At 40.4% G+C, this 23,838-nt stretch overlaps 1 long non-coding RNA gene across 1 annotated transcript; it reads right to left on the bottom strand.

The window, feature by feature from the left end:
- Window positions 1-4,240: 4,240 nt before the first annotated feature.
- On the bottom strand, window positions 4,241-11,114 carry LOC116050400. The gene is made up of 3 exons (XR_004105087.2): window positions 11,092-11,114; window positions 4,955-4,966; window positions 4,241-4,529 (listed from the first exon to the last, which is right to left on the bottom strand). It is a non-coding gene; the product is annotated as an uncharacterized LOC116050400 (long non-coding RNA).
- Window positions 11,115-23,838: the final 12,724 nt, after the last annotated feature.

Raw genomic sequence — 23,838 nt, 5'->3', positions numbered from 1 at the left:
AAGAGGACATTAGCAGTACAGAACCTGAGCCCTGCTCAGACCACCTACACTGCCTTCAGCCTGTCAAAATGAGGGCCCTTAACAGAGTCATTCTGCCACAGATGGTCACATAGGGCAGCTCCGACCTGCATCAATGCTTGTCTTGCCCTTAAACTCCACCGTACTGATCAAAATAAAATGTGAGATGGGAACTAGTTGGCACTGCTACAACTAAGTCTGAGTGAGAAACAGGAGAAGTCAGATAATCAGACAAGCTAACAGCTATTAGATTATCGAAACCACTTTATTTGAAGACAAAACTGAAATGGTGTGCACCTGAAATGTCAGTTATAATTCCTCATTGCACAGGAAAACTGTAGGCACAAACAACTACAGGAAATACAATATGTCAAAGTTGAATCAGTAAGTCATTCTGTGAATTGTACTGGATGTTTGGTACTAATTTTACAGTTTACCTTTGTTTTCTCTTATTACTTTGATTTGTCTGGACATGTATTTTAAACCTTAACTTTGTGAGTAAAATGTTTATTTATTATTACCAAAAGTAACATGGCCAAAAGTATGAAAATAATACCAAAGTTGTACAAAACTAGAATTTGCACTGTATTATTGTCACTTTAAACTGAGCAATTCATGACCATATACACTTTAAGCTTAATTATTATGTTAACAACAAGTCAAATTACAGTGTAATGTGAAAGGTGTCACTTGTAATGACAAACCCTTGATAATTATTACTCGATCCTGCAATTTTAATGTTTAGTTCACTCTCATTGCTCTCATCAACCTTGTTTCCAGCCACACGAGGAGGTAATGAGGTTTTCATTCATTGTCATAAAGCTCTGATAAACCGACTATACACTTTCTATTCAGCTCCAAACGGAAGACAGACAAAGTTAGAGACTAGCTGGTGAACATAATGGACCATTTAAAAGCTTGGTTGAGACCAAAAAAGAGCTAAAAGAAGAGTGAATTACATTCATCAAGTGGCCAGAAATACAACTCAGAAGGTAATGGTAATGAAAGGTAGTTTTGCTCCATGTGTGCCAGATTTGTAAACCATTACATTTCAATTAATTGTGTTACAGTTAATTGTTTTGCACACAAGAGGTCAAAGTCATCAGTTAAGGCAGGTTTAAGATTACAGTAAAATAAAAATGGTTGTCTAGCAGAGTCTGTATCCAACTGTATAGCCAACACTCCCATCATACACAAACATACAGAACTGACAGTAATCCAATCCTCACTTCAGTAGCCTACATAACTGCTTTTATGTATGCTCCCCAAAAACGCACCCTGCTGCCAGTAAAGGTGACACGCGCTGTCAAAACATCAGGTTGCACTCAGTCATATACTTACAGCCAGCAGCGACTGATGTAAGCTTGCACACATTAAATTCTTCTTGGTAACAGAACGCAGAGGGCAGCCACGCAGGAGCCAGCCTCCGTGAACCCGTGGGGAGTTATAAAAAGAGCGGGGTGCAAGCAAAAGGGCACTCCCACTCTCGCCTGGCCATCCAAAATCAAATCCAAAATCAGCTCTTACTCATGTGCACCTTTTATTCAGGTCTTACAGAAATAACGGATAATACCTGCAGTATACATATGCATTAATATATTGTGAATATGGCATAGGCTTAACTGAATCAGGACACTTCATTAAGTATTGGCTAAGAGCTAAGACTCATATAACTCATAAAATGAAAACTTTATAATGTTTGGTACTCATCGCATTGTCCTATTGTATTTTTTAACATTATGGAAAACCCCTCCAATGTGGCATTCGTCCAGAGCAAAACAAGCATATTGGGGTAGTTTGATTGACAGCTGAGACTGCTTTTCCTTTAGGCTATGTATTCAGCCCATATCTAAAAAAATGAAAATGAGCGTGAGAGTGAGAGCATTTAAAAGACATCTTGTTATAAAAATGATAGACCAGGCTACCAGGCTTGATATGGTAAACAGAGCAGATACGGAGCAATATTAGCATTCATTTGGAGAGGTGTTCCTGACCACCTGATGAATGTAAATCCAATATCTACTCTGTTCTTAGCTCTTTTTAAGTCTCCACCAACTCCTGATGGAAACATCTGGCTATTTGGCTCCTAAATGCTTCACTATGTTCGCCAGATGGTCGCTAATTTTGTCTGTCTGCAGTTTATCAAAGCACCTGGAAACTATGCTGATGAGAGCTGTGAGAGTAAACCAAAACAGTAAAGTTGTGGGCCATGAAACCAAGCTGAAAGACACTAAAACGCTCTGCAAAGCTGAGGGGAAACTGCAGTAATTATCACTATGAGCGAACCCCATCACCTTACACGGAGTCATTTGATCCATTATTAATGTAAAAATGATTATAGCAGCGAAAATATTGTTGCTTTCTCTGTTGATTGTTGTAATTGAACTGCTAATGAGAGTTCATGGCAGACTTGTTTAGTCAAGACTAACTTCTTGCAGGCACTTACAAGATTTTACACATCTTTCGACATGTACTTTGCCTGTAGTCTGAATTTAAAAAATACATAGTCATTATCTTATATTTTCTTTGTCTTGATACCAAGTTTCCTTTAAAAACACCCATTCATACTCTTTACGTGTCAGTGGTTCTCACAGAATTTAATGGTTGATATAGATATTGACCGTGCACAGTCGACTTGATTTGACTCCTTTGAGCCAAGAAAAATTCCCGGACTGGGGATTTACCAAAAAAGGGTAAAAAATAAACCAGCTGTTCTTCAAAAATACTGTATAAAGGGATGTGTATTAAAGGAAACATAAAGCCCCTTTGTTTGTCTAGACAGAGAAAAAGGGGTAGAGAGAGATGGGGTGGCAGAGAGGAGATAGGTCTGCAGCTCTGTCTGCTGTCCCATGTGGATAGGGTGTCGAGGTGTTGAAACGGCCCATTGAGCCAGAATGTCAACTATACACAGCAGATAGGACGGAGCACAGATCTGTCCACAGTTTACAGCTGCACCACTGCTCTCCACTGCCTCCCACCCACCTCTGACACTTCAGGGCCAGTGGAAACCTTCCCACTGGCCACACACACTCACACACACACACACACACACACACACACACACACACAATGCATATACACATGCGTTAATACTTCTGAGAGGAGAAGGAAGCAGCCAAGTGCATACATGTCAGTAAATTCTAGTCTATATCCAAAACGTTCCATTTACGGGATTGCTCCGTTGCTGCCAGAAAATCCAAGATTTGACATCCAATCTGAGATTTCTGTTGCATGACTTATAGTTTTTTTTTTTCGATGGCTAAACGACAGTGGGCACAACTGGAGACACAAGTGCAAAACCTCTAACTACAGTCTGCACAGCAGCAGTTCATGTGGACCAAACTCTAGTTCGTCTTTCATTGCTTGAACACAGTTTTCAAAACTCTACACACTTAGCCCATGGCTTTAACCACAACCTGCACAACACTGTGAATTTACAGCACTTTGTTCACATGCTAACACACTGCTGTCAAAACTGTTAACCACACATTCAAAACAGAATGAATTTCAGCCTGTGGCAACACTGGTTGATTGCAATTTCAGCTGAAAGCCTAAGCAGGTTTGCCTAGAAATCTAGACGCACCCTAGCGGCAGCAAATGTAATTTGCAGTCAGGGTCAGTCTAGCAACTCTCCGTTGGCTTGCAAGCTGGAAAAACCAAACTCTAGTCAGGCCAATCACATCGTGTATAGAGTCGGTGGGCGGGCTTAACATAAGGACGGCAGAGTTGCGACGGTTCCCTGCTACTTAAAAACAAAGAAGATGGCTGCTGCTGCTGGCGGTCTTTCGAATCAGCTTTAACCGCGACTCTGAAAGACTTGGAGTTAAGCACTGAAGTCATTCTTAAAAAAGGAAGATGTGTTCGGAGTTTTGCCGACCAGATACGACAAAAGTTTAATCTATCAACTAGCATTGCTCTGGTTGGTTATGAGTGCAGAGGGAATTTGAAAGACAACCGTTTATCCCACCCCTCGGATTGAGCCCTGCCAATGGTGAGTTCCCAGACCCAACATCTTGATGTGGGTCTGGCTTGTCAGGCTATAAGCAGGTGTCTTGTTTTAGACTTGTTACGGTAGTGAACACATACTGTATATATATATATATATATATATAGGGAAAGCTCGGAAAGATTTTTTGGAAATAAAGAAACACCAAATAAGAATGAAACAGTTACACATTGTACCGTTACACAGTGAACATGTTAAAGAGCAAAGACCCCAATATGTCCACGTAAGATGTCTGTGGTTACATACACAGTTATAAAAAATGTGTAAAAACACTTCCTTTACTATAGTAAAACTGCACACTTACTGTTTTTCACAAAGTAATGGTGGTGTAAGCAATGGGAACACCACAGTCATTTGTATTTACCGTATAGATAATGCAGGTTCATGGCAAGATAGGACATGTGTTGCTAAAAAACTTGTAAAACTTCTGAACTATTACGTACCTTTAGTTTGTAACATTTCCAGTAATTACGTAAATTACTACAGACAAAATAAAAATGTATATCTATTTACAGAGTGTAGGTAAGAAAACTGAAGATTTTGTGTACCTTGTTTACTGGTATAAAATAAAAAGAAAAGAACATAATTTCACTCTTTTCTTGAAGAAAATATTGTTTGTGTAAAGTCACTTAAATTATTCAAACTGTAAAGATGAAAAGTTAGTATTTTCTGTATTGGTGTTTGACGGTAGTGTTTTTACTCTCATTGTGTTCTGAGTGACAGTGTGTGTTACCTCGATGAGGACTGTTCATAGTGTTTGGCTGCACTGAGCCTGTTTTGAGACGTGTGTGAAGAGTTGTGTTGCTTGGAATGAGTTTTGCAGGTGATGTGAACTGTTTAGAGTTTTGCACATGTGGTTTCAGTTGTGACCAGTGTTGTTTAGCAATCGAACAAAACTGTAAACAACTTTTGAACGTACACATGTTCCACCAAAACAAGCTCCTTCCCGAGGCTATTTTGCAGCACCACAGTGGCTCTGTCCGGCACTTAGCACCACCCAAGACGATTGTTATTGGTTTAAAGAAATGCCAATAAACCAGAGCGAGTTCTTCTCCCATCACGGAATGCTGTGTGGACTAGCCAGACCCTTCTCTGCAGTGCTGTGGAAGGTCTGACAATGCAAGACTAGTAAATTCTAATCTAAGTGAGCACGCCATTTTTTTTTTTTTTTTTTTAAATGAACCCAAATCCACTTTGCCCACATTTTGACACAGAAAATCCATTGCCATTGTGAAGCATTCAAAGGAATCTGTTACTCTGAAATGCCACGTGCTTAACAGAAAACGCATGGAAAGCCTTCACAAGGCCAACATTGTTCCCCAGGCCAGTTAAAATGCACATGGAGACGTTGTTTGAAGGAAGAAAAAAAAACCTACTGTAGCAATGTGGGTGAGAATTCAGTCTGCTGGTAGATAGGATCTTTAGAAGTGGGAGAACAAAAGATCTCACATATATTAGTGTGGAATACATACCACAGTGGCATGTTGTTTAAGAAAAATAAGTAAATTAAATATTTGGATCACATTGCCAATCACAAAGCAGTCTTGAACCAAAACTATAAGTGATATAAAAAACAGCAGGAGGTAATTCAGCAGGAAATGTACATACTTGACAGCTCAAAGGCATTGCCATATTACTTAACTTAACACACAGAGTTGTGCAAGAAGCAAATCAGCGCATGGGAAAGAATGCAAAGCCAGACATCAACGGTCTGTTTAGCATTAACTCCTCACAAATTTGTAACATTTTTTCAGTGGGAACAGAGATGACTGACTGGTCTCATGCCAGTCGGTAAATGGCACTCTATATGAATGATGAAGATCTCGTATAAGGTGTCTGCAATGCTACACCGCCGGGCCTGCCGAGTGGAAAGCTACACTGCAGGTCTTAATGAGCAGAGAAACAGTGATGTGTTCGACACGCTCTGTTGATGATGGAGCTCCCACTTAAGCCCCAGCTAATTAAAAGCCACCACAGTGTTGCAGGATAGAGCCAAAATAACCTCCAGACCAAACTGTTTGATGGAGTCAAACATGGCTGTTTTCTGGGGTTTTCAGTCAAGTACGAAGTAGTACATAAAGATAAAGATTTTACAGGTATCAAGTGATTTTTTTGCAGGCATATACAAAACAGGCTATCTAAAGTTTTGTTTTTCTTTATTCTGCTCAATAAATGGAGATATTTTCACAGTGTAAAACATGTCATCTTATAAAACATGATACATTGATTCGTGGATTTAATTCCGTCTAAAGTTTAAAATTAGCTCCACCCTGAGCAGGTAAAATATTAAAATACTAATTATATATGAACACATACAACCCTCTAAAAGGGACCATTCCATATAATGGGCATTCCCAAATTTAGTACAAAGTAAATGTTTAGTAATTACATATTTTACTGACTGAATATTAAACTTACATTCATCAGGGTACCAAAAGAAGACTTCAAAAAACTGCTAATGTTGCTACGTGTCTGCTTGATGTTTAAATAAACAACTATTTGCTAATAGGTTAGCCATATAAAGGCCAATAAATCAACGAATGCAGGTTTAACACTTCGGTATCAATACATGTTCTCAAGCATGTTCGTAACACTAGATTTGGTTTATCAAAGACGCTAGCAAAGCAACACAGTATAGAAAATAAGCACAGTATAAACGTCAGATAGGTTGGATCTCTGCGTTTAACTATATCATTAAATGTTACGGCTGAAACTGACAACAAAACTAGTTTCCCAATTTCACGTGTCTCTGCAATTGAAATCAACGGCTATTTGTCCACACGGAAGTGATTTTTGTGTTAGCGTGACATCATGGTGATTCGGTCTATGTCCATCCTCATTTTACTAATTTCAACAACTAACAAAAGCAAATAATAAAAAAATCATAACCAAGTCAAACCCATCACTGATCGTTTGCCAATCACAGTCTGTCAATCCACACAGGAGTGTGACTGTTTACAAATGTAAGAAACATGCCATTAAGCTTAACTGTGATCAGTTACATAGGCTATCTTTCCAAGTTTGCTCCCCCATTTTAAAACATAACCAGGCGTCCATGTACTCAAGTATATTTCTGGAGTATTTTCACATTGTGGTACTGCTAATTTTTACCTAACTAAAGCATCTGAATATGTCTTCCACCACTGACTACAGGTAAAAGGAGGAGAGAGAAGCTGGCAGCTATATTTTAAAAATCAGTAGTCAGGTCATGTAAGCTCAACAGGAATATGTTCACTGGTTCAGTTGAGGCCACAGGGTGAGTCCACTGAAGGATATGATATGTGCTACTAAGACTGTGGCTGATGGCCAAGATCCTCTGTTTAGGTAAATGTAGTCAATGTTTCAGAGCGGCGATAACAGTTCCTTCCATGCTGCTGGTGGTGTGATGTGCCCCTCAGCAGCCCCGGACATGTCAGCAGAGTTCACCTCCCATCCATTGCATGGCAGAGCAAACACATGAACCACATCAAAGCAGCTGAGCCAGGCCACAGCGCCCCTGTGTACTGGTTTGTTATTCTCCTCCAAAGGTTAATTACAGTGGGGCTATAAAGGCCCCGGCTGGCCATCTGCAAGGAATTTGAAAGTTGAAGTCTGAAATTCCTGTCAGGCCAAACGAAAACATAAACAGACCAATCAATCAGTACGCTGCTAAATTACACACCCCTTCATTGTGGTTTGTGGGGGGTAATGGCAAGTTAATGTCTTACTTAGAAAATAGCTTATGCCCATGAGGGAGAGACTTGACACTTTCATAATCCAATCTGCAGCATGGTTGACGTGACAGGGTTATGTGAGGGCATATCAGGTTATGCACAAACAGGCATAATCAGAATTACTGTAATGTGGTATATAAAGATACTGCGGAAAAAAAACGTTGTTGTGATGAAAATGTCTCCATCATGAGTTTGGACAGAGCAAAAGAGGAAGATTACAAAGTGAAGAGGGAACAGACAGAGAGAAAGAAGATAGATGGTCTTTGTAGAAGAAAGCAGCTGAATTAGAGGAGGAAACAAAAAAAAGAAAATACAATGGAAAGGCAAAGTTATACAGGAATTCCTTTACAACTCCAGCCCTTCACCCAGCCATGATTTCTACCCCAAGCCGTGCCATAACTCTACGAGTGGCGACAGTGCATTTCAAGGCCTGCTGGTGTCCCTGGCAGCTCTCATTAGTGCTATGAATAGTCAGCTATTTGTGTTTGTGCAACTGAATCCTGGGCTTTTTATGACTGTTTACCATGGAGGGAATCCGAAAGAGCCCTCAGCCCTACGGGGTGTCACAAATAAATGATATCCAGTGGGAGAGCTGGGTCAAACAGTAGTACAAATAAGCATTTGTTTTCCCCTCCTCGGAGAGCCACATGAGTGGGGTTTATTATATCAGCACATTTAAAATAGAGTCTGGTCAATCCTAGGAGCGCACACCACATTTAATTAAAAATATACTGTACCTCTCAGTTATTATCTAAACTTTCTCACAGTGATTGCACCGCTCTGTATGGCAACGTTATATAAACTGGAGCTGTTTAAAGTAAGTTTAAATAAACCAGAAGAAATATATGTGAATGCTACTTAAACTCATAGGTCTGTTTGCCACTTGTCAACTTTCCCAAACCTGCAAAGCACTTCTGTTTATTCTAATAGGGCACAGAGGGCTGAAAGAGAAGCATTAACTCAGTATAGTACTGCAGTCTGTATTTATTATTCTAATATGGAGAACCAACATGTCTAATTGCTTTAGTCTAACAGGTATATGTGTGTGTGTGCGTGTGTGTGTGTGTGTGTGTGTGTGTGTGTGTGTGTGTGTGTGTGTGTGTGTGTGTGTGTGTGTGTGTGTGTGTGTGTGTGTGTGTGTGTGTGTGTGTGTGTGTGTGTGTGTGTGTGTGCGTGTGCGTGTGCGTGTGCGTGTGCGTGTGCGTGTGCATGGTGTGTGTGTGATGTGTTTGTGTCCCTTTCTTGGCCGGTGAGTACACAGGCTGAATTGAGGAGTGGGTCCCTTGCAGAGCTGCACAGCCAGCCTCACATGGTTTTAATGCTTCCTGCTTGTTGTTTTATGTGTCTACATTAAATGGAACCACATGCTATCAATGGACTTCTACACATGTTGAGGAAATATTCGGCCTTAAAAAGAAAATCGCCGGCACCATTCAGTTCGACACATGACTGGGGAAATCGATAAATGCATCAATGGAAATGTGGTCATCATCGCTGCAGCCATTAAATGCTCCTAAAAACATGGCGAGCCCGAAAAGGCCTTTCTGTGCCTCGAGGGGCAGACAGGCCGGATTCATTTGCAGTATTTACGTCAGAAGCAGGGTGGGGTGTGGTTCAGTGACATTATGTGACGGCCTGGACAGCGCAGGTGTCACGCTTTGACGTTGTGAAAAAATAAATAAATAAATTGCTCGTTGTGTGAGTCACAGTCTGCTTATTCACACAGCCACCCTAACACCAGCAGCTTAGGTGTGTGTGTGTGTGTGTGTGTGTGTGTGTGTGTGTGTGTGTGTGTGTGTGTGTGTGTGTGTGTGTGTGTGTGTGTGTGTGTGTGTGTGTGTCGAGCAACCACCCTAAAACATTAGACCTGCTCTGTCACCACACTCCCTGCATGCCTGTGCTAGCATGTTTAAGTCCACACACTCAAATTTGTGCGTAGTGTGCAATCCAACCGCATGAAGATGACTTGCCCAGTATTACATAAGATGCAATATTCTTGTCAGTGCAAAAGAAATTACATGCCGCTTAAAAATGATTACAATAAATGTGTCTACGTGTGTGTTTAAGAGTAATTGTTTTCCATTTGAGCAGAACTTTGACTTTGAACTAATCTGTGATACCTGATCAACTACAATAAGGTTAAAGGAATGGAATCTTCTCATGCAACTCTCTCTCAAATTCAAATACAAAGAGGTTTTATTAGCATGACCATATTGACAAATAGTATTGCTAAAGCACATATACAACAGGGAAACATACACATTTACATACAGTTTTACAGTTTTTTTCGATTGCTAAATGACAGTGGGCACAACTGGAGTCACATGTGCAAAACTCTAACTACAGTCTGCACAGCAGCAGTTCATGTGGACCAAACGCTAGTTTGTTTTTCATTGCTTGAACACAGTTTTCAAAACTCTACACACTTTTCCCATAACCACAAGGTGCACAACACTGTGGATCTACAGCACTTTGTTCAAATGTTAACACACTGCTGTCAAAACTGTTAACCACGCGTTCAAAACAGAATAGATTTCAGTTGGGTGCCTATCAAACACTGCTGATTGCAATTTTAGCTGAAAGCTTAAGCAGATGTCTTGTTTTAGACTAGTTAGTGAACATATATGGTATTTATACAGAGAAAGCTCAGAAAGCCTTTTTTTGTGTACAAACACCAAATAAGAAGGAAACAATTATACACTGTACCGTTTTAGAGAAACAGGTAAAAGAGCAAAGATACCAATATGTCCAGGTAAGATGTCTGAGGTTATGTACACAGCTATAAAAAAAAAAAGTGAAAAACACTATATCTTTACAATAGTAAAACTGCGTTCTTACTGTTTTTCAGAAGGTAATGGAGGTGAAAGCAATGGAAACACCACATTCATTTGCATTTAGAGATGATGCAGACATCCAATGTGATGAAGAGAACTTGCTGCATGATGCTGGAGAGAGGCAGGCTTAGTTACACTATTCTTTGTTACTGTTACATATGTACCTTTAGTTTTTTTCCCCAGTAATTCCATAAATTACTAGAGACAAAATACTATATTAAAGAAAACTGCTGATTTTCATTCCTTCTTGTTTACCTTATGTAAAAATTGGTATATCATTTCCTTAAATAAACTATTGAGTAGTGTCAAGTCACTCAAATTGTTCAAACTGTAAAGATGAAAAAGTTTGTAATTTCTGTATTGGTGTGTGCTGCTAGTGTTTTTCCTCTCAGTGTGTTCTGAGTGACAGTGTGTGTTATCTCAGTGAGGGTTGTGCATAGTGTTTGGCTGCACTGAGTCTGTTTTGAGACGTGTGTTAAGAGTTGTGTTGCTTTGAATGAGTTTTGCAGGTGATGTGAACTGTTTAGCTCAGGTGACTGTTGGTAATGCAGACTGTGGTTAGAGTTTTGCACATGTGACTCCAGTTGTGCCCACTGTCATTTAGCAATAGAAAAAAACTGTAAGATGCAGACAAACGTAACATTCGTGCAAAAGCAACAACTATATAAAAATATAGACCAGCAAAATATTGAACAGCAGCATGAACATAACTAATGGATATCACGATGAAAATAACAATATTACAGTGTGTGTGTGTGTGTGTGTGTGTGTGTGTGTGTGTGTGTGTGTGTGTGTGTGTGTGTGTGTGTGTGCGTGCGTGCATGCATGCGGCCGTGCATGTGTGTGTGCATGCGTGCATGTGTCAATATGATGTGCTTTGTAACTGTTTGTGGCAGGTAAAGACATACTCTGTTGCTAGACTGCAGCTCTCTGTGTGTTCTCCCAACATGATTGGCATTTTGTTCATGTTGGTTATCTGGTCAAATTTGGGATGTTTGTGTTTGAATTTGGAAATTCTTCTCTCTCACACTGGGTACAATGTTACATGCAGCATCGCAGATCTATAATCACTCTCAGTGCCTCTGTCAAAAGCAATCAACATTATTGTGCCCCTCATTCCATTTCTCTCTCTCTCTCTCTCTCTCTCTCTCTCTCTCTCTCTCTCTCTCTCTCTCTCTCTCGTTCTCTTTGGAAATAAAGTTGTCATTTTGTTGAGGGGTCACTCGTTTGTTATGGATAAAACCCACAAAACATTGATGACTCGCTGAGAATCCCTGGAAATACATGCTGACCTGAGATCCGGTCTCAACCAGACCATTACTGATTTGTGTCCCTCTCAGCTTGCCTGTTACTTTACTGTATACACCTTTGGACTGCCCACACCGTTAACACAGATTACACACATGTAATTGTGATCACAGTTTTGGCTTCAACAAAAAAAACAGACTAACATTTTGTTTTGTGTGGCAGCTTAGTTTTAGTGATTTGTTGTAAAGATGTGGACACGGAGTGCGATACAGTAAGAAAAAATCTCTGAAGGAACAGGACGATCTCTCTGCTCTCTGCTAGGCTCTTTGTCAATTTTCTCATTGTCAACTCAGTTCAGATAAATCACTGTGGACAAGATACAGCTATCACCTCACTCAACTGCACCCTTAGGAGGAGAGTTCAGTGACTTGGCAGTGTAAGAGTGGTGGTTTTAACTGCATCCATCAGCAGCATCAGTGATAAATCTTCATCATGTTTATGGCCTCTCATTGCTGAGGGAGCAGTGGGGCAAGAATGTGTCCTTCAAAAAGGCTTTCATGCTATGGCTCTTTTAGTGTGCGGGTGCCATCAACTTAAAATGCAAAAGTCTCCCTCAGTCCATCCTGTGAATGCAAATACTAACAAATTGAAATGCAAACACATGTGAACTAGCTTTTAGTAGTACAATGTAAAGAATGCAGGGGAACATAGGCATGCAGCATTTGGCTCAATGTGTTCCTTTCCCTCCAATTTACAGTGATACAGACCAACATGCATCTCCACATCTGTGCTGTGCAGAAGGGATTTAACCTCTAAGGAAACACAACCCTGCCAGTCTCTGCAGCTTGGTAAGAAAACCCACTAGTTAAAAGGAAAAGTTCAACATTTTGGGAAATACACTCATTTACTTTCTTGCCAAGAGATGAGAAGATTGATAGCACTCTTTTATCTGTCTGTTAAATGTGACGCTGGAGCCAGGAGGTTAGCTTAGCATAAAGACTGGAAACAGCCGGGGCGCCACATAGCTCACTGTATATTAAAGGAACACGCCGACTTATTGGGACTTTAGCTTATTCACCGTAACCCCCAGAGTAAGTCAAGTCGATACATACCCTTCTCGTGTCCGTGCGTGTTGTAACGCTGTCTGACGGTTCCACCGGTAGCTTAGCCTAGCACAGAACCTGTGTCTCATGTTACGTTGTTTTTTGTACACGCTGTGACTCTACAAATCACAACATGTAAATAGGAACATGTTGGCGTTATTTTGTCACTTATTGGGAGCAGTAGGCTAGTTGGAACCAGTTACCTGCAGGTTCTGTGCTAGGCTAAGCTATCGGTGGAGCCATCAGACAGCGTTACAACACGCACGGAGATGAGAAGGGTATGTATCGACTTGTCTTACTCTGGGGGTTACGGTGAATAAGCTAAAGTCCCAATAAGTCGGCGTGTTCCTTTAAGGCTCAGTCCTAACCACAGCGACCAGGGTTCGAGTGTGGCCCTGGGCCCTTTGCTGCAGGTCTTCCCCTCTCTCTCCTCTTTACTCTCTGTTTCAGTCTAAATAAAAATACACAATGCCTAAAAAATATCTTTTAAAAAGAAGCTAGCGTGGCTCTGTCTTAAGGAAACTCCGGGAAATCACTGCACCGAGGAAGGAAATGGCTCATCTCATAAAACAACAAATTGCGGTTTGTACACATAATTTCTGTAAAATAAAAGTTTCAATAACAAAAATACTGACCAATACTATGTCTAATACCATATACACTGCTGTAGTAACTCATTGCCATGACTATGAATTAAAAGCCTAACAAACTGATGTTAAATTATGTCAAACATTGCAAATTCCTTATTGTTTGTGATTCTATTTTTCATTATTAGTATTATATTTGCAGTATATACGTGTTTTGCTGAGATAAGAGTGTGAGTGGGACACGTTTGCAGTCGTTTAAAACCTTACAACACATGAGGTTCTAGGACTGAGGTGAGACCACCACTGGAGATAAGTGCCACCACTTCCCTTACTCCTGTCCACAAAAATGTTCATAGACTTTAAATTATGCACAGAGGATGCAAATGAAGTGCTCTAAAACTCTTCTGTACAAACAACAGGCAGCCTAAATACTGTGTAATATAACTTGTCAAGGCATATTACACAGTTGCCTGCTAACTACTGAAAACTATTGGTTTAGTGTGATTACATGTAGCAGACAGGTTGAGAAATTGTGTTGATTTACAGGGACAAGAAGCAGGGGCGATACCAGGATTTTTTAAGTGGGGTGGCACAGGGGGGGCCCAGGAGATTTAATCAGAACACAGCATAGAAAATCTGCTTAGAAATATAGGATAGAACATCACAATTTTACTAAATAAAACACATCACATTCATATTAATTTCACAAATTTAGATATGTGGAAACATTAATTGGTCGTGTGACAAGGGCTGGGAAGATTTTTTGGCCACCCCGGGCCCCCCCCCCCCCATCTAGGCGCCACCCCTGACAAGAAGTAACGTTCAGACCAATGTTAGCAAACTGTGTGTGGCTGAATCTGGCCCTCTTCAACTTATTCTCTTTACTGTCTTCATGTAACTCTCCATAGTGCACAGAAATGCCTTCACGGATATTTTCCTAATAAATATTTCTCTTCTTAAACCTCAAGTATCATGATAATTCTCAATCTGTCAGTCAGCAGCCTGGAGCGCTGGAGTTTAGGTATCTTCAAGTCGCAACTGAAATGCAATATTTCATCAGCAGCACAATACGTTCAACAAGATGGTAAATAGAATTTGATACAGTGATGAGGGTAACTAAAATCATAATAAGACACCAACATGTCAAAACAACCCAGACGCCCACTGCAGCTATAAATCACTTTTTTTATCAGTCAAAGAAGAAAAATGAACATCCCATGCCAACAACTGCACATTAAATTCATTAACCGAGTTCTTACAGTAGGGCAGCGCATAAAGAGTGCCATTTAAAAAGTCATTTCTAATTCCATTGAACATAAAACTTGAGCTGTCGTTTGAACTCCACCCCGTCCCATTTTCTTTGCGGTTTTTTGGGCTTTGTGAGGGACAAAAGCGGCTTGTGAAAATAGATCGGGGGAAAATGGACCAGTTGGCTTACAGCGCAGAGCAGCTAATAGAAACACTTTGAGCCAAATCCCTCCTCTCCGGCTCAAATAGGGCCCCCGGTTTAACGGCAAAGTTGCACTTGCCACAAGGTTCAAGGCTCTTTATGGCTTACATATGCACAAATCTCATTATGACATTCCTCTTTGGATGCTCAGGGGCTAATGGATGCAGTCAATGTGAAAATGTTATCATTGTGGAGGGAATGAAGGGCTGACTAGGAAACAGCTTTCTCACTTTTGTCTAACCTGCTGTACCCGGTCTTGTCAGGCAGTATTAGGAGGCCGAAGGAGGCAGCAGCTATAAGTTCTGTTGCTGTTGGCTGTCTGGTAAAGGTGAGCCAGGGTCAGCGTGACTGGTGGGACAGTGGTTGGGACGTAACCTCAGTCCAGCCCCACACAGCTGAACAGACTTGCTGCCAAAGCCAGGCTGAAGCTCAAGTTTAAACCCTTATATCCTGTGTAAAAATGGGCCACAGTAGCATCTCCTGCTCCCTTAATCACTGCAGGGTAAATTCTAGGAAACTAAATTGCAGCGGTTTGTCTAGACGGGACACCAGAGGATCGAATTCCAACCAGGTTAAAGAATATTTCCAGAATATTCATGGCTTTTTTAAGTTGGTGTACCAGATGTTTTGCTGCTGTGTGTATACTGGAGTAGATGCCAGAAAGGGGTCATATAGCATACTTGTCAATGACTCACATGTTTCTGTAGCTGGCACTTGTTGAGGTTGTCCAGCTATCTGGTATCACCAATAGATTAAAGATAACAAATATGTTGTGGTTATGAGTCAGCAAAAATCCCAAATCAGTAGCTGGGACTGGTTGCACATGACTGACCTGCTTTTAGCTAAAAAACATTGTGGATCACAGTCCTTCCTCCCAACAAAGTTCAGCCGCTTTTACAGTAACCACCAAGATATCCTTTACATACAGCACAGCACCTCTGTGTTTAGTAACTGAGACTGAGGGAATAGTTCAGTAGAAAGTGGTTACTGTGAGGGTTGAAATGATATTGATTAGTGGGACATAGAACATGATTATATTGTAATACCTTATCAATACACTGGCATCAAACATTGTTCCTCCTCCTTTAGTAGCGACATTTTGACTATGAACTGTTATATTTTGTATACTGCAGTAAATTAATTTAAAGGAACACGTCGACTTATTGGGACTTTAGCTTATTCACCCAAACATGTAGGAAACAGATTGTTCAAGCTACGTTCCTATCAGTTTTAGATTACGGGGATATCATTTATATGCATGCGGCTTCCTCTACATTGAAGCCACTTGATGCAGTTTATCACTCATAAGATCAATATCTGGTGATGGATTTAGTACCCACCACTGTCTCCTTTATGAAAATGTAGGCTGGACTTCCTTGGCTCTAAGAATGGAGCAACACTGCATTGTATTTATCTACAAAGCCTTGCCTAAAAAAATTACCTTTATATTTAACAAGCTTGCTGAATTTTAAATCGTATCACTATGGCATTCGCACTAGTGATTCCTTGGTAATAAATATTCCATTTGTTAGGACAGAATTAGGCAAAACTGCATTTGAATATTATGCTCCACATAAAGGGAATAACCTGCAGTTTCTAATGAAATTGAACAGCCTGATTCCATTTAATCAATTTGAATGTCTTTTTTATGAAGCCATGTATACTGAATGTACATGCACTTTGAGTTGTTTGACATTCTGTAACTGTTTTATGTGTGTACAGTGTGTTGCAACTGTATACTGTATATTAATTACAATGTCATTTTTATATGTATTTTAATTGAATATGGCATGTAATCAGGGCATCATTGGAAATGAGAGTTTGCTCTGAATTATCCCTCCCTGAATAAATAAAGGTAATAATAATAATAATAATAATAATAATAATAATAATAATAATAATAATACAGTTTTTTTCGATTTGCTAAACGACAGTGGGCACAACTGGAGTCACATGTGCAAAACTCTAACTACAGTCTGCACAGCAGCAGTTCATGTGGACCAAACGCTAGTTCGTTTTTCATTGCTTGAACACAGTTTTCAAAACTCTACACACTTTTCCCATAACCACAAGGTGCACAACACTGTGGATCTACAGCACTTTGTTCAAATGTTAACACACTGCTGTCAAAACTGTTAACCACGCGTTCAAAACAGAATAGATTTCAGTTGGGTGCCTATCAAACACTGCTGATTGCAATTTTAGCTGAAAGCTTAAGCAGATGTCTTGTTTTAGACTAGTTAGTGAACATATATGGTATTTATACAGAGAAAGCTCAGAAAGCCTTTTTTTGTGTACAAACACCAAATAAGAAGGAAACAATTATACACTGTACCATTTGAGAATAACAGGTAAAAGAGCAAAGATATATACACAGCTATAAAAAAAAAATGAAAAACACTATATATTTACAATAGTAAAACTGCGTTCGTACTGTTTTTCAGAAAGTAATGGAGGTGAAAGCAATGGAAACACCACATTCTTTTGTATTTAGAGATGATGCAGACATCCAACGTGATGAAGAAAACTTGCCACATGATGCTGGAGAGAGGCACGATTAGTCACACTATTCTTTGTTACTGTTACGTATGTACCTTTAGTTTTTTTCCCCAGTAATTCCATAAATTACTAGAGACAAAATACTATATTGAAGAAAACTGCTGATTTTCATTCCTTCTTGTTTACCTTACGTAAAAATTGGTATATCATTTCCTTAAATAAACTATTGAGTAGTGTCAAGTCACTCAAATTGTTCAAACTGTAAAGATGAAAAAGTTTGTAATTTCTGTATTGGTATTTGCTGCTAGTGTTTTTACTCTCAGTGTGTTCTGAGTGACAGTGTGTGTTACCTCGATGAGGACTGTTCATAGTGTTTGGCTGCACTGAGCCTGTTTTGAGACGTGTGTGAAGAGTTGTGTTGCTTTGAATGAGTTTTGCAGGTGATGTGAACTGTTTAGCTCAGGTGACTGTTGGTAATGCAGACTGTGGTTAGAGTTTTGCACGTGACTCCAGTTGTGCCCACTGTTGTTTAGCAATCGAAAAAAACTGTAATAAAAATCATCATCATCATCATCATCATCATCTCTGAGCTCAGTGGCAAAGAGGTGCATGTTATTATGTTGTGTTTGAGAGTGCAAGAGTGCAATTTGATTCAGCCTAACAAGTTTAGGCAAGAGCGTTTGGTGTGGCACTACACATACGCCCACTGCGTGCATGCCTTCATTTGTTTCCTTTCTATGTACGTGACCTAGTGTTAATGTGTGTGTGTGTGTGTGTGTGTGTGTGTGTGTGTGTGTGTGTGTGTGTGTGTGTGTGTGTGTGCATGTTGAGACACAGGCATCTAAACACAGCCTGTTTACCACAGCTGTGTTGAGCAACAGCTCAGAGATGTGTGCGTGTGTGTGTGTGTGTGTGTGCATGAATGAGTGTGTTGCGGAGAGTATCGTCTCTGAGGCCCGAAGGCCAGACAGCGGCTGCAGAGAACAAGAACCTCTGTCAGCGTGTGTCACGGCAGACTAGTCTGATTCACAAGTCTACCATCAACAACAAGAGCCTCAAGGCACTTTCAGCGCTGATCAATTCTCTAATCATTGAACAGTCTGTCTCTGTCTTTTCAAAAGATTTCCATCAACGACATTAAGTGATTCTGGATTGGGGTGGTTAAGATGACATTTTGCAGGGTGAAGACGCTTTCATTTTGGATCCCTGAGCTGAAAATGTGATGGGAAAAATGTGAGGAATTTCCTTTGATGTTGTTACTTGACAGGGTTTTTCCAGACACCTCTCCAGTCCTATGTGCAACTGTAACGCACAACTCTGCAGCCTTCCGCTGTCAGATGACAAACAAGAGGTATATAGTTTGACATGTGCTGGAAACCACAGACGGACACGCAGACGTTAACTTGCCACCCACTTCACATGACAGGACTGGGCTGGGAAGGAAGAGAGCAAGGAAGAAAGCATCAATCATTGGAAAGAGGTCCATCTCCGAGGGTGCAAAGGCCAGCACTTCATTGAAGAGGTAATGTCAGACTGAAGATGGAAAAAAGAAGATGTTAGTGGTGGGAACAGAAAGTGGGTGAGTAAGTAAAGGCTAGTAGCTAGTAGAGGCTAAGTGAAACTGAGTGACTTTGAATGATGACGAAAGAATCTGAGGACGAAGAGGGAGAAAGAAACTGTGTGGTGTGACAACTCAACATAAAGATGAAATAAAAATTTGACTTCTTCTGACTTTTTGTGAGTTTTTTTGTGTGTGTTTTTCCTCCAGTTGCGATGTCAATGCACGCCAGTGTTTTTCTAAATTTAGACCACATTTCCCATAAATCCAGCTTCCTGAGTTTCTCTGCAAGATCAAGAGTGAACATCCCCACACAAAAGGCTTCCTGAACATCTCACCCAGGATGCTCAGCAAGTTAGAAACACATGTACGGCATTGACACTGCAGAAAGAAGCACATGGACAGCAGTTTGTATCCCTGGAAACCAGCCGAGCCAGGAAGGGCTTCGTCGCCAGGGTGCACACTGTCGTCCACAGCAGTTCTTCTGACCCCTGGGGAATGGGAAGCTCCTGGAAACTGCCCCTTGTTGTTCACCCAGCAGTTCCTCTGACTGCTGCTCTGTTTTGTCTTTCAAGATTCTGCAGAGAGAGAGTGAGTGTGTGAGAGAGAGAGAGAGAGAGAGAGAGAGAGAGAGAGAGAGAGAGAGAAAATGGAATGAGGGGCACAATAATGTTGATTGCTTTTGACAGAGGCACTGAGAGTGATTATAGATCTGCGATGTTGCATGTAACATTGTACCCAGTGAGAGAAAAGAATTTGGCAAAACTCAGATCATACTGTTTCAGTTATTCCACTTCAACTCAGCAGTGGCTTTCTTAAAACAAAAGAAACAATCCAAACAGTTATCATTTTATTTTAACTCTCTTTATTAAGCATTCCTAATTTTAACAGTTAATAAATGGCTTACAAAACACTATCATGTATCAGTAAGCAGATATAAGGGAATTGTAATGTATTTTTCGACAACTATAACTCGTCCTGTGAATGCTTTCATAACTATAAACAAACAGTTAGTATGTCACTTTTGCTAAACAGCTTCCACTGCGGCTACAAGTGGCATTTATGAGACAATGCTATTGTAGCTATAACTATTATTTAGCGTTTAGCTAAAATGCTAAGCTACTGTAACAGTAGCAAGTGGAGACCTGTGCATAAAGTTAGCAATCTCATTCAGTATAGTTATATTTACCTAACATTCACTAATATTAGCCAACCTTAGCTACCATGAGCTACAAGTCGTACCAGCTTAAGTGAGGCTGTAGCTGTAGTAGTGTATTGAATTCAGCAAAGGTGTGTTTTACTGCTTAGAATTTAACTTATTATTTGTAACAAGATGATTATGTCTTAAATTGTCTCATTTTATTGAAAGTGTAACATAGTTGTAATAATTTATAACAACATGACTTCAGTGGTAATTACTTTTATAAACAGTTTAAACCAGCCTGTTAATAATTTGTACATTGTATAAACTGTTAATACATTCTCTACACTGGAAAATCTTATGAGGCAATTGGTTATTCCTACGTAAGTACCAATAATAAGTCTCGACTCATTTAATCAAACATTTTGAAAAGATTAAAAAAAAACATTTAAAGTCTAAAAGATGGTTTTCCACCAACACTCCCAGTCAGAAACAGAACCAATTATAATAATAATTCACATCAACTTTTGAATGAATGTTTGTTTTGTGCAATAAAAAATGAAAAAGATCAATCATCACCAGCTATTACAGTGTAAGCACTTTAAGACTTTATGTCAACCTTTCAAAATAAAGGTTCATCACATTGGCTTAAGCACGCATGCAAACATAAACTAGAGCTTATGGTTTTTCACACACACACACACACACACACACACACACACACACACACACACACACACACTGAAGCTGGGGGAATTCCTTAAATAACATTCAGGCCAAAGCAGACATGGGTGGTCCACACTTGTCATTACATCCCTGCAGGCAAGAAGGCAAACACTAAGCACCATGGGAAACACAACCTTCTCCGATGGCAGAGTACTAGAGCTGCTCTCAGTCAGGCAGAAGACAAGTCGTGAACTCTGAGTGAAGCACAAATCACTTGGAGATGGACGTTTGGAGTACCAACCAGCCAAAGATCAAACTATTCCCCAGGGCAGAGGCGACTTAACAGAGAGGAAGCTTCACGGTGAAAACATATTGTCCAGAATAAATCCACACTGAAGAGAAAGTCACAGCTTGTTTGTTTAACGGGGACTAAATTACTTTGGTCTAATTGCAGGGTATTACATATTATGTTACTGTGGTGAGCTGCTGTCACAGTTGCACTGATCTCAAATTGTTGCATTTGATTTTGTTCTTTGAACTACCTGTGAACACGCAAACCCAAACCACAGTCCTGAGCAAACACATTGAGCAAACAGAGAGCAGGGCAAAGGGCAGGGCCTTTTCTCTCTACGTGTGGTGATGAATGCCTCTCAATGGAGATAAATGGGACAAGAAACATAAACAGCTCTTATCTCTTCGTCCTCTACCCGTGCCGTGACCTTTCTTGTCTTCTTTGACTCGCTCACATGGCTGTGTTTGCTCCCCTGCTGAGCCTGGCTCTTCCTGTGACCACTGTACACCTTGTTTAGTCAATAAATAACACAGAGAATCGACAAACTGACAAAGCCCAGATTGTATCTCAGTCAACATTTCTTTTTTCTCAGGGTGGATACTGTTGACACTCCCACTCCCTGGTATTTGTCTGACAGATCTGTGACTCATGTGCACCAACTGTACCTAAACCAGCAACTGGCTATTGACTGTCTACGCACAAAGTTGATTTCTTTGACAAAGTTTTATGCGCTTACATGATCTCTGCATATTTACCCAAGCAGAGTAGATTCATATATAGATCCACACACTGAATCTGAGTATGTCAGTAAATACAGGCCACATAACTGGCTGTTACACATTAAACAAAACCCGTTCTTGTGTTTACCTATTCACAGTTCACACAAAGCTGTGAGGAAGTGAAAATGTCAGAGGAAGCTGCGTGCAGGTGAATCACTGATTACAGCTGAGAGTGGATGAGCTGCTAGCATGCAAGGCCAACAGCTGTGGAGCCTCAGGGAGGTCTCAGTAAGGAGGTCACAGAGTGTGCAGGGCAGGCAGGTGATCTGTGGCAATGGTTTGTAACTAACTGTGGAAAACATACAAACAACAACCTTGTCAGCCCAAGACGCTCACGCTTATTCATGTGCAGCTCATGAAAATGCAAGCGACTTAAACTGGTACAAATTAAACTGGAATGCAGTGAAATGTAGTAACAGACAGAGGAGAAAATATACTCTTCCCTGGTTTTCTGTGGCGTTTAAAGCCTTGATTTTAGGATAATTAATTTGCAAGATCCAAGACTCTTGCATTTCATTGTCCAGCTGTTAATGCTAACAACCAATTCTTCTTTTACTCCATGAAATGTAGCATTATTTCCTACAAACAGGGAAGCAAGACCACAGGCATGATAGGAGCTCTGTCAGACTGTGCTTTGGCACGGCTAATGCTAGCATGCTAACACACTCACAATGACAATGCTAACATGCTGATGTTAAGAAGGTAGGCCTATAATGTTCACCATGCACCATCTTAGTTTAGCATGTTAGCATGCTAACATTTGCTAATTAGCATTAAACACAAAGTACAGCTGATGGGAAAGTTTTTTTTGTTTGTTTTTTTATAAGTAAAGAAGATTCCAGTTAGTTAGCTAGTGTGGCCCACGTATTTGATCCTCAAGCTGTGTTACTTGAACTTAATATAGGGGTTTTTCTTTAATTGACTAGCCATTTGTATATGTTAGTCAGAAGATATTTCATTTCCACCCACTAGATACTTGAGTAAATAGAATAACTGGATTGAAATAATACTAATTTATATTAGTTTGAAATACTGGATCAGTTCAGCAAATAGTCATTTTTTAAATAAAATGTTATAAATGATTACTCCATGATTTTGCATGTCACTCTTAAAGCAATGTTAGGCTTGACCCGAAGTAAGGAGGCAGGAAATACATTTATCTAATGAGCATGGTCTTGAGTGACTCAATATACGTTGCAAACATGTCAAGAGTAATATCATCATAATAACCCAGTGAGCGATTTTATAGGCAGCCATTTAGAGTTCTTTTCAGATCTAACATGGTCTGGTGATGTTGTGATTTGTGGCAGCATTGGACCATCTATCTCCATAGAAAAGGAGATTGGGAGAGAAGGGAGGGAGGAGAAAAGGTTTGGTGGTGATAGAGAGGGAGTTGAAGGGACTGTCTCCTTCATCCAGGCAGGGGTCTCCACACATTAAAACCAGATGCAGCCAGGCTCCAGAGAAGTGAGGTGCATTATGGATTGAACTCTAAAGTCTGGATGGCATATTTTGAATCTGCCAGGCTCATCCATCATCAAGTCAAAGCATGTTCACAACTCTTTTCAAAGCAGGCCAAGAAGAACAGAGCAGAGGTGTGCGGGTCACGTGAGCATGCTGAACAAGCGGCTAGTGTTTATGTGTACATTGTGTGAAAAGCAAACTGGAGAATGGTCACCTATCTGCGAGATGGCGACGATTCATGGCTGGGAGTCTGAAGAAGAGCGCTGTGTGTGTGGAAACCACAGTGACGTCCCCATCGGCTCAAAAAAAGCTCCTTGCCAGGGTTGGCCTCTCTGTGGTTTGTTTACATTGAGAGCTATTCCAGACGGCACATGCACACGCCAACGTGCACGGCACACTGCACACCTCGAGAAAATGTATATATGTGTACCTCACACTGAAAACACAGACTTGAAAAATAGTTCTTGTGGCCGATATGAG

Source organism: Sander lucioperca, chromosome 2 (assembly GCF_008315115.2).
Source record: "Sander lucioperca isolate FBNREF2018 chromosome 2, SLUC_FBN_1.2, whole genome shotgun sequence".
Classification (NCBI taxonomy): domain Eukaryota; kingdom Metazoa; phylum Chordata; class Actinopteri; order Perciformes; family Percidae; genus Sander; species Sander lucioperca.
This window is presented reverse-complemented; position numbering and strand designations above follow the sequence as displayed.